Source organism: Mustela nivalis, assembly GCF_964662115.1.
Source record: "Mustela nivalis genome assembly, chromosome: 9".
NCBI classification, from domain to species: Eukaryota; Metazoa; Chordata; class Mammalia; order Carnivora; family Mustelidae; genus Mustela; species Mustela nivalis.
This window is the reverse complement of record NC_139028.1, coordinates 90,958,160-90,977,950: the sequence shown is the minus strand read 5'-3', so window position 1 is coordinate 90,977,950 and position 19,791 is coordinate 90,958,160. Positions and strand designations below refer to the sequence as shown.

The window sequence follows — 19,791 nt, the reverse complement described above, 5'->3', positions numbered from 1 at the left end:
GAAAATGCAAATTTTCTAATATAAATATCATAATTTTTTCCTTCTATGTAGCGTATATATATAAAATAAAGCCAAAAAAATCATAAGGTCACAATACACTTCTCTCACCACATATGTAATACATGCATGACATCTTGTGTTTGATTAATCTATCATCCTGACATTGACAACTAAAATTCAACAAATAATGTATTATGTTACCTTCTTATATATTGCCAAAGTGAAAAGTCAGAGTGAAAGCCCATATATCCAGCAAATTTTAGAGAGATTTTTTTTTCTTTTAGAGAGAGATTTCTATCACTATCTGTGATGTTACCAACTATTACATGAAATTCTTTGAGCTATATGCAACTTAGACTTTAAATTTTAGTATATATCCACAAACATTTATTACAATGTATATCATGGGCCAAGCACTGTGCTGAGGTTGCAGATACAAAGATGAATAGATACAATCCCTTCCCACAAGCATGGAAATAATGAACTATCATGAAATGTGATAAGTACTGGAGCTGTAACAAGTTATAAGCACTTGTTTTCACTATAGCCGTTTCCTACCATAGGCTGTAGAAACCTGTTCATTTACTCTGCGCATATAACATTATTCTTTGATGCAGATATTATCTCCTGTTATTCTCCCAGGGAGTCATTGTGCTTATTCATGACAAATTCTAAGTAGCTCCAGGCCTATTAATATAAGATATGAAAGCTCTGATTATGGAGAATCTCGTTTGGGAGACATGTAAATACGCTCACTCCCTTTGCTACATCAAGTAAAAATGACATACGTTCGCTCTCTGACAATTATGGTTAGGGTTGGATTAGAGGCCTTAATCTATGTCAAGTGTAAAAATTATTCTACATTATAATAAAGATTCACATTTTATTCATAAAAAAGAACACAGATTTTGTAGTGAGGAAAGCTTTTACTTTTCGTATCAATCTGATATATGTAAAGTTATATCAGATTGAATGAGAGGAAGAAATGAGGACCAAGAGCTAAAAGGCAAAAAGGAGGGGGTGCCTGGGTGGCTTGGTCAGTTAAGTGACTGACTTGATTTTGGCTCAGGTCATGATCTCAGGGTCGTGAGATGGAGCTCTGTGTAGGGTTCTGCACTGGGCTCTGTGTTGTGTGTGGAGCCTGCTTAGGATTCTCTCTCTCCCTCTCCTTCTGCCCCTCTCCCTCATACCCCCTCCCTGCTCACATGCTCTCTCTCAGAGGAAAAAAAAATAAAAGGCAAAAATGGAAGAATACAGAAAAAAGAGGAAGATCTTACCACCAACTGGGTTTGGATTCAGATGCCTGATAGCCAAATAAATACAGCTCACTCATTCATTAGTTTATCCAATCAATACTGAGTTCTTAGAAACAATAGTCATGATAACAATAGTAGTGGTAATAATAATGATAACAGTCAACACCTACTGAATGCTTACAACCCGCCAGAAACGGTATCACGCACTTTATGCAATTTATCTATCATATTTACACCTTAGGGATAGGTATTATCTTAAAAAATTTTTTATTTTAGAGAGAGAGAGAGAGAGAGCACAGGAGCAGGAGGAGCAGAAAGAGGGAAAAAGAATCTTAAGCAGACTCCACGCTAAGTGCAGAGGCCGACTTGGGCCTCAATCTTATGATCCTGAGATCATGACCTGAGCTGAAACCAGGAGCCAGGCACTTAACCAACTGGGCCACTGAGGTGCCTCCATAGGTATTATCCTTAGCCCCATTTTATTGATGTGGAGAGATCGAGGGCCTTGCCCAAGGTCATGAGTAGTAAATGGCCGAGTCAGGATTTGTATCAAGCCATTTGCTCTTAATGACTATGTATGTGCTGTTCACTGTGCTAGTCTTTAAGAGATTTAAAAGTAAATATGATCAGAGTCCCTGTCCTCAAGGAGTTCACAGTCTGATATGAGAAAGAAAGTGCAAATAATTGTAGTGCAGTGTGGTAAATACTACAATAAAGATATATAGAATGCAGTGATTGTACCAAGGAGGGGATGATTAATTTTGCTTGGAGGGGAGTGAAGGGTTGATGAAATTTCAAAGAGGAGACTTGTGAGCTAGGTTTAAAGAATAATGTGTTTTTAGGTAGGCGGGGTGATTGAAAAGTAGAGGGAGAAGCAAGTGCAAACACTAAGAGAACTTCAGAATGGGGTGAGATAGTTGGGGGGAGGTGAGAGCCAGGAGGGCGACTATAAGGATATGCCAGGCAAGTGGCAGAAGTATGTGGAATTCTTTGAGGAACCACGAGGGTGGTCATTTCATGGCTTCTTTTACTGTGTGTAAAAGAAAATTTCTACTACAGCTTAAAGCAAGTCTACATAGTTGTAACTTGAAAATAGTAAGGCTTTAGAATTTATCAAGTTCTGTTAAGTACTTTAACAATTGAAAAAATAATTCCATGAATATAAATGATGAGTTACATTGTGCCAAAGTTTTCTTTGATCATTCTCAGAATTCACAGCTATATTTATAGCCTTAATCATTATACCCATTGCTGGGTTCTGTATTTTATACTTGAATTCTTTTACATTTTTGTACATTGAAGTCTATTTTTTTAATAAGTTTTGAAGATTTTGAATGTACTGATATACCATGTAGTTTTAAAAAATATCAAACAGGGGCACCTGTGGCTCAGTGGGTTAAAGCCTCTGCCTCTGGCTCAGGTCATGATCCCAGGCTCCTGGGATTGAGCCCTGCATCTGGCTCTCTGCTCATCGGGGAGCCTGCTTGCCATGCCCGCCTGCCTCTCTGCCTATTTGTGATCTCTGTCTGTCAAATAAATAAATAAAATCTTAAAAAAAAATAAATATCCAACAATTTCAGGATTATTAATTCAAAATTTTCACTGCTGTAAAGAGCTCGGCTATAAACACCTTTGTAAAAATTGTTATTCTTCCTTCTCCTGTCTCTAGTTGATTATTCTCCTTGGAATGTTATCTCCAAAGTGGGATTACTAGGTCAAAAGATACACTTAGTATTATTATTCTTGTTAACGTAATGATGAGGTTATTTTGAAAGTGATTAACTAAACTCTTATTTTAAAATAGGCACTTCAGTTGAAACCATGGTATTTTCCATCAAACTAGACATATCTGTAGTGAATATTTTAGTAAAAGAGATAACAAAAAAATTTTGAAAATCATTTTAAACCTCTCCTTAGGAACAGGTTATATTTTATACTTACCAGTCATTGGAAAACTTGCATAGAATTAGAAGGGGATCAGAGGTCATTAAGTTGAACTTCTTAACCTCTTCATAAATTTATAACCTCTTTTTTCCTAATGCACAAAAAGTATAATAATATAATATATAATATGATAATATGATAAAAGGGTTGCTGTGGATAGTAAAAGGAGATGATATATGTAAAACACTTAACTCATTATCTGACACATAGTAAATTATCAGTAAATATTAGTCATTGTTAGAGTATAGATGTTATAGTTAGCATACACCAAATTGAAAGGCTATATTTATTGACATTTATATGCCAGGCATTCTGAAGAATTTTGCATACAAAGCTGAACAAAGTAGTTTCTATTTTCATGGAGCTTATGTTCTAGAATATAGGCAATAAGCAGATAATAGACATAGCTCATGGATACTCTTTTCTAGAATATAGACAATAAACCATCTCTATAGAGACGGTTCTCTCTCTAGAGAAAAAAGAAGGCAGGGGTTGAGTATGTTTTATGGGTGTTACTTCTTTATAGGGAGTGTTTGGGGAAGTTCTCCTAATATGGTCACACCTGGAGGAAGACCTGAAAGAAGGGAGTCAGGGAAAAGAGTTCCAGATAGATTTGTATTGGATATATGATTAAATTTTTGAAGACAGGGATGATTTCTTTCAAATTTTGACAGGACAGCAAAAACTATGCAGGAGGCCTGAAATATCAGGTGCTGGAGTAGGTGTAATCATCAGTATGTTTGTTTGCTTATTCATTTTGATCATCAGTATATTTATAGCTATAGTTTTTCTCTTAATTCACGTAAAAAAATCAACATTTAATTTTCTGTCACATGATTCAACATAAAAAGTATAAAAAGGCGTTCAGTGACGTCTTCTAGTCTTTCCTGTGCCTATCCACACAGTTCCCATTGTTCCCAACAGGTAACACATCAGATCTTTCTTTCTTCTTGCAAAGTTTTTCTTTTTTTTTTTTTTAAATACAGATAGATAAGCCAATAGGTATTTTCCTTAAACAAAGAAAAACCTTGAGCAATCAGAGAAACTTTGCAGAATGTTGTTTCTGTTTTTTTAAAAAATTGATATTGTAACCCAAAATTACATTTTGCCCCGGGTGTATTTACGACCAGCTTCTGGCCTGGAAACCGGAAGTTCTTCTGGGTGGGAAAGGTGAACCGGAAGCTGTGGGAGTGAGAGGGCAGACCGCTGAGGTAACTCAGAGCCGTTTCTAGTTTGCAGGTGGGCTCCTCAGAAACCTTTCTAATCTTTACAACCAGCACCCATTTAAGGCTTTCACCAGCATTTCTAGCTGCCTGACCTGTCCTTCTCTGCGGGGCAGCCCAGTGGTTGACTTCCCCGGAAGTCTCCTGACTTGCGTTGGTGGCGTCTAGAATCTCCCACCCACCGACCAGGGAGAGGCCTTCACCCCTGGACCTCATAGTCTTTGCTTGGGCTTCTCGCGGCTTTTCTGGACCTCATAGTCTTTGCTTGGGCTTCTCGCGGCCTTTCCTGAAGCGGTATCAAGGCTTCCGGTTGGTAAAGTGTCTTGTCTGTTCATTATAGAGACGCGTGGGAGCATCCTGTATGTGTGTTTTAGGTTTTGTTTGGTTTGTTTTTCGACCTCATGTTTGCATTAAGAATAAATGTAATCATGTCGGGCATTCTTGTGAAGATTTTCAGGCACGACTGGTGCTTAAGGTTTGCACCATTTTGAACCATTAGAAGTGAATCTCGGCTTTCTTTGGTGGATGTCACTTTGCAGAGTGTTTGAAGCATGGTTGCCGAAGTGTGTAAATCTGGGAGTTGCCCAAGTGTGTAAATCCCGGAGGAAAATTTCGCAAGTTTTCTTTATTCTTATAGTAATGGTATTCCTTCTGCAGGGCATTGCACAAACTGAAATGGAATTTCTCTGGGAGTAAAATGACTGGTTTGCCAATCCCCATAATGTTGAATTACAGATTTGCTTTATTCACGTCATTGTTTTATCTTCCATTTACCTTTGTTTTTGGAAATTATCAGTAACAACTCTCAAGGTATTTATGGGAATCTTTGTAATCAGTACACTTACTTAGAAAATGTGATTGTTCCACTAAGAATCTTCCGCTTAGGGGCACCTGGGTGGCTCAGTGCGTTAAAGTCTCTGCTTCAGCTCAGGTCATGATCTCAGGGTCCTGGAATCGAGCCCCGCGTCGGGCTCTCTGCCTGTCAGGGAGCCTGCTTCCTCCTCTCTCTTTCTCTCTCTCTGCCTGCCGCTCTGCCTATTTGTGATCTCTGTCAAATAAATGGATAAAATCTTAAAAAAAGAAAAGAACCTTCCACTTAGACTAATGAGATTCTTCTAATTTTTGTTATTTTGCTATTTTGCTTTAATGGTGATAAATGCCTATGGCTCTTTGTTTTGTATCTTGAAGGAAAAACCCTTACGAGTTATTCCAACCTGAAAATCAGCAAACATTCCCCGGGGGGCGGGGTTTTATTTTACAGTCCTTCACAATCGTCTTTTCCAGTCATGTCTTCAGCCAGTTTTTGTGTTCAAACCCTCCCTGCTTTCAGGGAGAACTTGAAGTAATTCTTGAGTTCCTTTTTAAAATCTATTTAATTTTTTCTAAGGAATTATTTATGTATTTGAGAGAGAGAGAGAGAGAATGAATGCGAAATGGGGGAGGAGCAGAGGGAGAGAATCTCAGGCTGACTCCGTGCTGAGGCAGAGGCCTACCAGGGCTTAATCCCAGGACCCTGAGATCATGACCTGAGCTGAAATCAAGAATTGGGTACTCAACCGACTGAGCCACCAGGTGCCCCACTAGTTCTTGAATTCTTAAGAATTCTATTCCCCACTCGATGGTTTATCAAGTGTGCTAATGTAAGTTGAGAGAGTATTTTAATTTTTATACTGTTTCATACCGTAGTATCAGGAAGGAACCTGTTTATCAGTTTTTATATCTTAATGCCCACTGGGTGGCAGCATAGCGTTTTTAGTTTCTTAGCGTTGGCTATGGATTTCATAACTACAGGTGTTATAACAGTGTTTTTCTGATAGTAACAGACATCTTTCATATTACATGCCAGGCACTGCACTAAATGCTTTATGAGCATTATTTTATTTAAAACTAAAAACAAAAACATAACAACAAAGAAACCAATACCATACTTGGTGACCTAAGTGTTTTCATTAGTCTCCTAGGCCATATTGAGGAAGCTGTGGAAAAGAGGTTAAATAATAATACAAGGCTGATAACTACACAGTCGGTAAGTGCTAGGGCCAGAATTGACGCACAGGTGCTTCACTACTCCTTCATGTAAATCAAATTAAGGTTACTGTTAAGTCTGACCAAACAGTGAAGAACTTGCAGTTAGGATGAGAAAGCTGTGGATATTATGAAAGAGGTAAGAACTGAATATCAGTTTCGTATAATGTACCTCAAGACAGTTGGGGGTGCTTGATTTCCAACAAGAAGTATTTCCTAAATTGTGTTCTAAGGAACACTAGTCATGTGAGATGCTTCAGCAAAACGTTTCCTATGGCCAGAGATACTTTTTTTTTTTTTTTGAAGATTTTATTTATTTGACAGAGAGAAAGAGAAATCACAAGTAGGCCGAGAGAGAGAGAGAAGCAGGCTCCCTGCTGAGCAGAGGGGGCTCAATGCAGGGCTCTATCCCAGGACCCTGAGATCATGACCTGAGCCAAAGACAGAGGCTTAACCCACTAAGCTATGCAGGCTCCCCAGTTAGAGACACTCTTAGGGATTTATTAAAGGTTTTCAGAAGTCCCACAGTAAAGGAACCTGTTTAACCCAGCTCATAGCATTTTTGGAACTCCTTGCATTCTTAAACTTTCAGATTAGAGCCTACATTAAGAAATACATTTTACATGCAGTCCAGTATAAATGGATGTATACACCTGAAATACTGAATAAGACAGATGAAACATTTACTTACCTTTAGTATGAACAATTTACTTTTTTTTTTCAAATCTATTTTCCTTTTTCTAGTCTATTTTTAAATGATAAGTATCTTTGTTGAAGATAACATGCTTCTATCACTCCTGATAACATATTTCTTGTTGGGAAATTATCCTTTATAATCAATTCAAGCCAAGAATAAAGTAAGAACATGGAACAATTTCATGTGAGAATTGTTAGAATTTCCCAAAACACATTCTTTGGGACACATATTCCCCAGAATATTATTTTGCATTTTGAATTATAAAAAAAAAAAAAAAGGGTTTCATGATTAAGATAAACTTGTGAAATTGAGGTTAAACTTAAATGTGTTTTAACTATGCTAATGGTATCCTAATGGTAATCTCTAAGATGAGGAGTTAGTATGCAGCATTTCCCAGATTTATTTGACAGTGGAACCCATTTTTAGAGATGTATTTTTGGACCTCATGCCCTCTAGACTTTGGAAAATGGTCATGTAGATAATTAAGGAAAAATGTTTTTGCTGTATGGACATTGTGTGAGAATTTTTACTATAAGTTTTTAATGTAATTTTCACAATTTATATTTATTCTATTTGCTAATATGGACATGACAGAAGGATGTCAGGAAGCTGTTCAGCCTTCTTAGTTTTCTTATGACCTATGGAATCTTTCTGTTAATAAGAAAAGCCTTTGAAAATCTCGGGCACTGATCAATATAAACTAAAGCTTTTATTTTCAGTTTAAATTCAGTAAGCAATAAATTTCTAGCTGTGTTAGAATCCCTCTTATTAGGATATTTTGAAAATTTACTCTTGTTTTTTTCCTATTTGGAAAAATTCGGAATTTAGTATAATTAAATTTTAAGTGGTTAAGAAATACTTAAAAGATTTTCTTACATTTTATGTATAAGGTGACCAAAATGAGTGTTTATGTATTTGATACAAAGATCTCTGTTATATTGCTTAGTTGAATTTATAGTACTCTAATTTTTTTTAAAAGATTTTATTTATTTATGAGAACACAAGTGGAGTGGGGGGAGGGAGAAGAAGGCTCCCCGCTGAGCTCAATCCCAGGACCCTGGGATCATAACCTCAGCTGTGAAGGCAGATGCTTAACCGACTGAGCAACCCAGGTGCCCCAAATTTATGGTACTTTTAGTAGAGTATTTCATGTTTGGTTTCATATAATGATCCTTATGGAGAGAATTTCCAATTCTCTCATTTCCTTTATACATGTCAGACCATTCCTTTTTAGAATTTAAGTATTAAATTTCTAAAATTTATATATGAAATCCCTACTCCTTTTCTTAAAACAAGGAGAAATTTGCAAAGATTTTATTGAGAATTGAGAATATTTTAGTGTAAAATATTTTCTTTCAAGAAAGTCAGTATTTTAATAATTATACATGATTTATAGTAGTTTAAGAAATTACTTATCAGGGTCTCCCAAGTGCACTTCCCTCTGGAGCTTATTAAACCTTCTACAAACATCAATTCCTTAATGACAAATAACATTTATGGCAGCATTATAAATTGACATAATAAAGTGCAAAATAATGGGAACAGACAATAAGAATGGAGCAATAAATACAATAATCGTGTGATATGGGTAACAAGTACAGTTCAGGAAAGGAGAAATGGTGTAAACTGGATTCATAAGAAAAGGATCACAGAGGAGATAAATTCAATCTGATTTTTATATTGCATTTAAACAGGAAAGATAGAGGAAAATATTCTCTATAAGAGAGCAGAATGTGTGAAGGTTTTAATTAGTTCAAGCTCCTGAACATGGACCTAAAGACCAAAGAACTGTGTGCTTCTCATGCCTCATCTCTTCTTCCAGGCTTACATGGTAAACTCTAACCTTAAGCTGTTTTTAGTTCCTCATTTGAAATCATGTTGTGTCCATCTGTGCCTTTGCTTATGCTATTTTTCCCCTCTAAAGCACTTTTACCTCATTTTTCACTTTGCTAATTTCTTAACTTTTAAGATTTTTAAGCCCCAGCATGGAGGTCACCGCCCCCAGGAAGTCTCAGACTTTTCAATTCTTCCTTGATTTTTCCCTTGCTGGATTAGAAGCCCCTACTTTCTGCTGTTATAGTGCTAGGGACCTCTACCATTGCACAGGACCTTACTGTATTATAATTATTTTCATATATCTGTTACTCAGTACTCAACTCCTAGATGTCACTTCTTAGGTTATCCCCTCCTCACTTAATTCCTTGATCTTTACTGACTTCTTTCTGTAAAATGTAAAATGTTTCAATTTCTCTCTTTCCCTTCCCTTTCCTTGATTACTTATGACTTTAAACTATCTTCTATCTTCTTTCCTCCTCAGTTTGTGAAACCTGTTCAAAGACTTCTACGTTCTAAATCAGTGTGTGTCAGTAAGAGAACTACCCTCTTATCCTTCAACCAGATTTGATTTTCCTTTGCTCAGGGTCTGTCTCAAAATCCTTTTTTGAGAACTATCTCTTGAGTTTTTCAATAGCCTGAAATCTCTTCTCCAAGATGAATTAAAACAGATTTTTACTGCTAGAAGTATTGCTAGACATCATTACTCCAATTTGCTATTGTACTTATAACTATTTGGTAATGAGATATGATATATATAAATTAACGAATAAAAATTTAAACTTAGTTTCGTATATTTTATAGGTGAATAATTGAGGGTTGGGCACTATGTGCTTTGAATTCCTTCAACACTTAGAGCACCTTTTTTTTTTTTTCTGTCATGTCTTATATCATGCCTAGTATCATATCTAGGCTTACATTTATTTGAATGAATGCGTTCTCTACCTTTCTAGACTTTGAAGGAAAAGACCATTCATTCAAATTTGTATCATTTGCAGTTTCTTAAACAGATGTGTTAAGTCCTATCAGTCTTGGTTGTCTTTATAAGTTTAATTAAAAAAAAAATCCAACTGTGGACACTCTTCCATTTTCCCCCGTTACAGAATTTTCTTCCATAGTTTTTTCTAAGATTGTGATATATTTCTTTTAAAGTTTATCATGGTTACAGGGCATACAGCTTGTACATCCTACCTTATTTGACTCATGGTTTCCAAATATCCTCCTCACCTTTTCCAAAAGGTAGGAGTTATCTAGTCAATTCTTTGCCATGTGCTATGAAAAAAATCTCGAGTGCTTGACTTTTGTAAATTATTGTATTAGGCAATGTGAAGGCACAGGAATGAGAGAGACTTGGTCACTAGTCAAGGAACTTAAAATATAATGGCTAACATAACCATTGCTAATACAAGATAGAATATGACTGCAAATGTACTCAGTTCCTATTTGGCACTGTCCTATACATAAAAGACCCTTTGGTCCTTCACTTTTAGAGGGAATAAGCTTGAGGAAATGCAATACTTATAATACTATTATATAATATTTATGCAAGTTAAGAAGTTAAGGTGATTTCCCATTGAGTATTCCCAATCCAAGATCAGATAATTAAATAATGTTTATATATTTTTAGATCATGTCATGGCATTTTTTTCTGAATCTTTTCGAATTGACACACACACCAGCCTGTGTGTAATTAATGAATACAGTTTTTCACGCAAGCATGCACTTTTTGTGACAAACGTCATCCATATTTTATATTTTAAATAGTAATAATTACTTATGAAGGAGATAGCCTTATGAGATTGCTTTAGCATTCAGTTCAAGTTCTAAGAGTGTTCCTAAGAGTAAAAGGCAATATGATGAAACCAATTTAAGTGTTATTTAAAGAAGAAAAGGAAACTTGGAAGTTCTGTTTCTTTAACAAAGAATTTGTAGGGGGGAGATGCTTTGTTTTAGTCATTGAGAAACCACATTGTTTTTTATATTTGTAAAGCTATTGATGATTTTGCTTATACTCTTTGAATGTTTTAGCTAATGTCAAATCCTACCAATTGTTATTATGTGAAATGATAGTGTGAAATTGATGCTGTTATAGTATAACAATAAGGACGTGACTCATGTATTTTATGTACACATGCATTCAACTGTAGTGACAAATGGCTTCATGCTGTGTGATTAAATGCATATTAGCGTTTGCCCTAGGCATTTGATTATTACCATCTTTACTTCATTACATTACCACACTGTATGGCCATATAATTTATAAGATAATACACACATCACTTTGTTGCTGATAGGAATTATTCTGTTTTATGGATGGTGTCCTTTAATTTTGCCTTTCATGGATTATAAAATTGGTTAATATCTGCTGAAGTGAATCACTGGAGAAGCAAATAAAGATGTTGGCCTCAGGTCACAGTGTCATTTGTGATACTGGCAAAATCTTACAGGCTCATTTATCCCTGTACATGATTGATAACAGCATGGGTTAAATGGAGAAAGCTTTGCTTCTATTAAAGGATCATCATGAATGAAGACCTCCCACTTAAAAGTCAGGCATGATGAGAAGACAAGAGACTATCTACAGGTCAAATTAAATAACTTAAATAATTTAAGTAGAATGACAGTGTAATTTGTCCATTTTGTGTTATTACCCTGACCCCTATCAGGATTATAGGCTAAATTCCTATCCCCTGTAGAGTATTTAAGATGTAATTTTTAATAAATACTTTCAAAGACATAAAAGCTGTTAGAACTCCTAAGTTGTGGTAAAATATAGATTTTTATTATGTAGTTTTGAAAAAAGCTCTTTTCTAAAAAATGGCAGTACTTGCAAATATAAAATCAGTAATGTGGTGACTGTTGAGGTAATGTTTCAAACATTTTATAATACTGGCTTTATTTTTTAAGACTTTTAAATAATGAAACATATATTTCATATGAAACATATATTTATAATAAACATATATTTATTATAAGCATATATTTACAAATATAAGTAATAAACTTATTATAAAGTACTTAAATAAATGAACTATTTTGAGTTTGTTATTAACATTTTGGAGTCAAATGTTAAAAATGTTAAAAAGGTATAGTTCAGCATCTTTGAATGACTTCTTTCCTATATGGAATCTTTATTTGAGTTTATTCAAATTGTGTTTCAAAATAGGGAAAAGCATATGCATTTTTAGAGATTATTGTAATAAAATCATTATTGAAATGTGAGAGTATTTTGACCTATAGAGTGAAAAGTAAATGAAACCTCAAATTAAATATTTCATGTCTCCTTTAAATGACCAAAAGGTCATGTTTTGTCCATACTAGCATCCTCATTTCTTGTTGACTATCTGTTGGCCTGTATATGCCAGGACTTTAATACATTACCTCCTTTAATCCTCACACCCTGTAAAGTGAGTGTCATTATCACTGTTGTATAAAAGGAAACTGAAATGCAGAGAGGTCACAACTAGTAAGAGAAGGCAGAATTTGAATCCACATTTGATGTGGATTCTTACAGGAATCAACAAAAATGCCTATGTCATTTTCAAAAGCATACTATAAAAATCTATATAGCACAAAATTTCACAACTTTTTAAAAAAAGATTTTATTTATTTGACAGACAGAGATCACAAGTAGGCAGAGAGGCAGGCAGAGAGAGAGAAAGGAAGAAGCAGGCTCCCTCCTGAGCAGAGAGCCCAATGAGGAGGGACTTGATCCCAGGACCCTGAGATCATGACCTGAGCCAAAGGCAGAGGCTTAACACATTGAGCCACCCAGGTGTCCACAAATTTCAAAACTCTTGTTTCTCACTTTATCAAGCTATCTAAAATAGTATTGTAAAAACTGTTTTGGGGACACCTAGGCGGCACAGTTGGCTAAGCATCCAACTCTTGGTTTCGGCTCAGGTTATGATTTCAGGGTTGTGAGATCAATCCCTGTGTCAATCCCTGTATCAGATTCCAGTTTCAATACAGAGTCTGTTTGCGATTCTTTCATTCTTTTTGCCTTCCCACTCATACTCTTTCTAAGATAAATAAATCTTTAGGAAACAAAACTATTTTTCGACTCCGGCCCACAGTAAGAAATACATTTCACATTGTGATTCAGTACATTGTATATAATTAATATGAAAGTTTAATGAAACTTACTATATGTGGAAATTGCAGGTAAATCTAATCTAGGGGCACTTGGGTGACTCAGTTGGTCTTGGTTTTGGCTTAGGTCATGATCTCAGGGGTCATCTGACTCTGCTCAGCAGGGAGTCTGCTTGAGGAATCTCTCTCTCTCTGCCCCTCCCCAAAATAAATAAATTATATAAAAAAAAAAGCCTAATCTATCCTGTTCTTTTCTCTCCTTTTTCATAAAAATGCTGCTTGCAACTAAACTGATTTCATATATCTCTCTGAGGGTTTTCAACTGAAGTAATTCTGTAACAGCTTTAAAACACAACAGAATTTTTCCTCCATTATATATACACTTTATAGAAAGCAGAATGGAGAAAATACCACTTGTGCTTTGATCACTGAAAGATAACTACAGTTATCATAATGATGTATTCTCTTTCAGTATTTTTTGATGACACTTATATGGGTATGGTTTTAATCATGATGCTTATATAATTTTGAATCCCAGTTTTTTAAGTAGGCTCCATGCTGGGTGTGAAGCCCAACATGGGGCTTGAATTCACAACCCTGAGATCGAGACCTGAGCTGACATCAAGATTCAGACCCTTAACTGACAGAGCCACCTAGGTACCCCTTGAATCTTAAAAAATTTAGTATGTACTTCATCAGTTACATGTGTACATAGTGTAAATAACTAAAAATTTTTTACAAGGTTTGTTCAGGATAAAACAGTAGTTTACCCTGCCGTTTTCTCTTCTCCAGAGCAATTACTTTAAACTCTTTTAGCTTATTCTTTAGCCATTTACTTCCACATGTCTAAATAATATACTTATCATTTGCTACTTCATGATTTTCCAGTTTTAGGCATTATCTAAAGACTCTATGATTGGAGGTGGAGATTTAACTTTCTTTCATCTTGTGCCTAACCTCTCTTCCTTCCCATACTATCCTACCATCCATCTTATGATAGTTATATTGTAATCTTGACTGTATATATATTATTATGAGTGAATAAATGCTATTTATAACTGAACCATTATAGTATGCTATGATTATTTTCCTTTCTTGTACAACATCCTCCAACCATTGTCTTGTTTCCTCCATTGTTCCTTTTTGATGTGTTCATTACTAATTCAACCCCAGATTTTTCTCATTTATGTTAAACTCTTATTAGTGATTTAAAAACAGTTGTAATCTGTTCATTTCATCCTATTGAACTTTCTATCAGAACCTACTAAAGCACACCAATCTGGACTGCTAGCTGTACCAGCCCCTTCACCATCACAGGGCTTTGTTGCCTCTCTCTCTCACTTAGAGTCCCTTGTTTCCTGGGTTCCATATCTTCCTCTTCCTTGCAGAAATCCTTAAGTAGCTTCCTGAGAAAGAATGCATGGAGGGTAAATTGTTTTGGAAACTGCGTATCTAAAAATATCTTTCACCTCCACACTTGGCATGGCAATAAAATTCTGGTTTAGGAATAACTTTGAAGACTTAGCTTCTTTATTCTAGATTTTATTGTAGATATTGAAAACTCTAACTCTTCATCCTTTGTGTGGAATTTTTTTTTTCTTTTTGAAAGCTTGTGGGACCTCTCCATTTCTCTGCTGTTCTATTATTTTACCATGATTTGTCTTGGTGCCGGCACTTGATGAGCTTTTTGTAAACTCCTATTTTTTAGTTCTGAGAAAATCAATCTTGACCATTTGTCATGATTTTAGTTTTTTTAAGATTTTATTCATTTATTCATGAGGGACAGAGAGAGAGGCAGAGTGAGAAGCAGGCTCCTCGCAGACCAGGGAGCCCAATGTGGGACTTGATCCCAGGAGCCTGGGATCACGACCTGAGCTGAAGTCAGATGCTTAACTGACTGACCAGGTGTCCAACAGTTTGTCATGATTTATTCTCTAATTTCTCTATATGTTTTTTGGAACTTCTAAGGTGTAGTTACTGGAACTTCTGAATTAATCCTCTAGTATTTTTTTCTTCAATCCTGTATTGCTTTGGCTTTTTGCACTTGTTTTTATAAGATTTCTTCAATTTTGTCTTTCTTTCTACTAAATAAAAATATTTTTGAGAATCTTCCTTTTAGCATACCATCTTCCTTTTTTCATAAATGAAATGTGTGGTCTTACCTTTTAATGAGAATATTAAAGATGTTTCTTTTGAAAGTGTTCCTTCTGCTTAATCTTTGCTTCCTCTAAATTGCATTTAAAATTTTTTCATTTGTTTTGGTCTCTGTGTTTGAAATTAGACACTTACCCTTGAAAGTCTTTTGGTCTCTGCTGTTGTTTAAGAATGAGGCACCAGAAAAGTGGATTAGAAGCTCTAAACATGTGGGTACGTCTATGGACTGTGGTCTTTAAGGTAATCCAACTAAAACATTTTGTGTGGAAGCTCCCAGTATGATATTATTTATGTTTTTTCTCTTGGCCCAAATTTCCTTGAAAACATACTTCCAGTCTCCTGCTTCAAGAGCTCTCTGGCTGTTAGCCACTGTGGGAGCCCTGTAGAGGAAGAAGGCTGGTTAGGTAGGGCTGTTTCAGCATTTGGTATGTACACTTATTGGGATAGTAGGTCCCCCAACCCTGAGCTGTTATCCTTTATTGTAGAGACTCTCTGCTTTTATCACCTTTAGAACAACTTCTAATCTGTCCAGATGAGGGAAGGGAGTCATCTGGCTAACCAGAAAGAGAAAGGGAATCTGGGGTCTAACGTCTTTTTAAAAAGACATCCAAGCAATTGTCCTGTTTTTAGACACATTTGCCTTCACCTTTAAGGGTTCTGGTATCACTAGACCCTTGCAGGGATGAGGTGGAGGGATCAGGGGAGGGGTGTAGGGAAACGAGGTGAGTGATGTAAGTCAGATTGCTTCCCACTTTTCTGTATTACTGGCTTTGCTTTCTCAGGTCTTGTAAATACTCCTCCACTATCTGCTGGCCAAAAAACATATTTTTTGTTTCTGTCACATTTCCCATTTGGTTTGCCCAAGGTTTATCCCTTAAATTGCCTGCTATTATTTTAGTGGGGCTGAACTAAGTACTTGTGTTCAACCTACTGTCTTTTTTAAAAAATTTTTTTGTTGATTTATTTGAGAGAGAGCATGTGGGAGTGGTTGGGGGGAGGAGATACAGGCTCCCTGCTGAGTGGGGAGCTTGACATAGGGTTTAAACCAATGACCCTGGAGTCATGACCTGGGCTGAAGAAAGATGCTTAACTGACTGAGCCACCCAGGTGTCCCTCCAACCCACTAACTTTAACTGGAAGACTCTAAGTTCTGTTTTTGTTGTTGACTATTTGCTTTTTAGAAAACATACATAAACATTTTGTTGTTATAAACTATACAAACACAATATGGAGAAGTAATATAATGTGGTGGTTAAGAATACAAGTCTGGATCTAGATTATTGGGTTTATATATTGGCTCCATCCCTTATCTGTAACCTTGGGAAAATTACTTAATCTCTTTATGTTGCAGTTTTTTCATTTCTGAAATGGAAATACTAATAGTAAATATCTCAAAGATTTTTTGAGAACTGAATATAGTGTTAAAAGTGTCTTGCATGCATTAAGTGCTCAACAAATACTAGCTATTTTCGTTTTAAGTGGCTGCATATATTGCACCAGGTAGTGATAATGTAATTGATTATTTTCTTATTCCTGGACATTTAGGTTGTTTCCAGTTATTCTTTCTTGTTTTTATGAATAGTAGTAAATATCTGTTAATGTGGAAATTTTTATACATTTAGGATTTTTTCTTTTGTGTGGATTCTCAGAAGTAAAGTAAGTATACATCTGTATAGTTTATGACTCTTGAGACATTCTAAATTGTTTTTCATAGGATTGTTTCTGCTTATATTTCTACCAGAATTGGTTGAATGCCAGTTTCCCCATCCCTTTACTAGTACTAGATAGTATTTTTTTAAAGATTTATGGGGTGCCTGGGTGGCTCAGTCGTTGAATATCTGCCTTCAGCTCAGGTCACGATCCCAGGGTCCTGGGTTCGAGCCCTGCATTGGGCTGCCTGCTCAGCAGGAAGCCTGCTTCTCCCTCTTCCACTCCCTCTGCTTGTGTTCCCTTTCACTGTGTCTCTCTCTCAAATAAATAAATAAAAATCTTTAAAAAATGAATAAAATAAAGATTTATTTATTTATTTTAAAGATTTTATTTATTCATTTGATAGAGAGAGATCACAAGCAGGCAGAGAGGCAGGCAGAGAGAGAGAGAGGGAAGCAGACTCCCTGCTGAGCAGAGAGCCCGATGCGGGACTCGATCATGACCTGAGCCGAAGGCAATGGCTTAACCCACTGAGCCACCCAGGCGCCCAAGATTTATTTATTTTTAGAGAGGGAGAGGGAAGGAGAGAGGGAGAGCATGCACATGAGAGGGTAGGGCAGGGCAGAGGGAGAGGGAGGGATGGAATCTAAAGCAGATTCCCCGCTGAGCACAGAGCCTGCTGTGGGGCTTGATCCCAGAACCCTGAGATCATGACTTGTGCTGAAACCAAGAGTCAGATGCTTAATTAACTGAGTCACTCATGTGCCCTAAGATAGTAATTAAAAAAAAAAACCTGCTAATTTGATTAGTAAAAATGTTATTTTATATAGTTTTTTTTATTATTACTAATGTGCCACTTGCCTTTAATCCAAAGGAAAAAAGCAGTGAGTTTACTCTTTTATTTTAACTCATTTAGTGCTCTGTGGTAAGCTATTATGAGAGTTGTTTTTAATGACCCCCATATATTCTAACTTTTTCCTACTAACAGTACCTGACATTTCCCTAAATAGTCTGCACTTTCTCAGGCATACTGATGTTGGTGAGATTAACCTGGATCCCAAGGTTGATCTCGTTGAGCTGGGTTTCCACCAGCTATACTTTGAGCCCAGTAGTTGGTTCAGGGTTGGAAAAGTAACCGATGCAGCCCCAAATAGAACCTTGGGACTTTTATCAGGATGCTGTCTTTTCCTTGTGGGAAGAAGGAGCAAGGAAGTTTGTAGCTTCGGTAACTGCCTGCAGCCATTTTGTCATCATAAAAACGATAGCCTATTGGGAAGGTAGCCAGTATTAAGGTAACATAGGCAAAGATTTGTATTTTTAAAAGTCCTTTAGGTCTTATTGATATTGTTGATCCAGGAACCACACTTTGAGAAACCTGGATTTATTTCATTGCTCTTGTTGTTTGTTTAGCACTGTTGATTATTAAAAAAGCAATATAATTTTCTGCCTTTGACATAGAGATTATTATTCCCAAATTTGTAAATATTTGATTTATGATTTCAAACTTTGAGTATTTATTTATTTAAAAAAATGATTTTATTTATCTGACAGAAAGAAAGAGACCACGAGAGAGGAAATACAAGCAGGGGGAGTGGGAGAGGAAGGAAAAGGTTTCCCGCTGGGCAGGGAGCCCAGGAGGGACTATGACTTGAGCTGAAGGCAGACACTTAACAACTGAGCCACCCAGGCAGTCTGTGAACTTTGAGTATCTAAGATAAGTAACATTATGGGGTGCCTAGGTGGTTCAGTTGGCTAAGCTTCTGACTCTTGGTCTCAGCTCAGGTCATGATCTCAGGGTTGTGGGATTGAGGCCCACATGGGGCTCCCCCTGATCATGGAGGCTGCTTGGGGTTCTCTCTATCCCTTTCCCTCTACCTTTCCCCCAACCTGCCCCCACTCCTGCATGTGCACTTGCTCTTTCTCTTGCTTAAAAAAAACCCAAAACTAATGTTATATGAAGCAAGAAACAAATACTGAGTCACTAAGAAAGTGTACTTAGAGTGCATTTATTTATTTATTTTTTAAAAAGATTTTATTTATTTATTTGTTTGACAGAGAGAGAGAGAGGGAGAGAGCGAACATGCGTGCACGTGAGCACACAAGCAGGAGGAGCAGCAGGCAGAGGGAGAGGGAGAAGCAGGCTTACCCCTAAGCAGGGAACCTGATGGTGGGACTCCCATCTCAGGACCCTGGGATCATGACCTGAGCTGGAGGCAGAGGCATTAGCCCATGAGCCACCCAGGTCCCCCACAAAAGCTCTTTTAGTTGCCTTTTAATTCACCAAGCTCTTTGTGCCTAGAGCTGTATTAAATGATGCAGGATCATAAATGAAATAAGTGTAGAATAATTCTTGTACTTAAAAAAATCCCATATAAGAGACAGATAGAACACAAATAGAAAAACTGGGGACTTATTATTAAATCTTGTGTTGAATTTAAGCACACAACAAATTTAGAGAATGGAGGGATCAGAATGGGGTAGAGTGCCCAGGGAAGGATTCTTGAAGAGTTCTTGAACTGGGCATAAAGCATGGATAGAATTTAAATAAGGGTGGATTGAAAATTTATTCTAAGTATAGAGGTGGGAATAAGCATGGATTAGGTAGGAGACAATAAGGAAAGTAGAGGACATCTTAGTCCTTTATTGGGAACTTTACTGTGTACAGAAGATGAAAATTGGAAAGGGGGATGAAACCAGAAAGTGGGGAACCCTTAAAAGTCAGGCAGATGCATTTGGACTTGGTTTGTAGATAAGGAGAGCCCTTTTGAATTTGGAGGTTGATGAGATTTAAGTGGTATTTTGAAAAATAATTTTGGAGAAATATGCAAATTAGGTTAAAGGAGAGAAGATTAAAGGGATAATAGGAAAAAGTGATCATAACTCATGTCTGAGGTAATGAGGGTCTGACTTGACTGAT

The 19,791-nt window shown here is 36.4% G+C and overlaps 1 protein-coding gene across 6 annotated transcripts in view; it reads left to right on the top strand.

Moving 5' to 3' along the window:
- Positions 1–4,374: 4,374 nt before the first annotated feature.
- The window catches only part of CCDC73 (coiled-coil domain containing 73), a 140,086-nt gene continuing 124,669 nt past the window's right edge, over positions 4,375–19,791 (top strand). For 5 of the 6 annotated variants that reach the window (XM_082748904.1, XM_082748903.1, XM_082748901.1 and 2 more), the window contains exon 1: positions 4,375–4,439. The gene's annotated coding sequence lies outside the window, so the exon portion shown is untranslated. Of the gene's footprint in view, positions 4,440–4,699; positions 4,733–19,791 lie in introns of those variants that run through there. The other variant, XM_082748902.1, reaches the window with a different exon arrangement.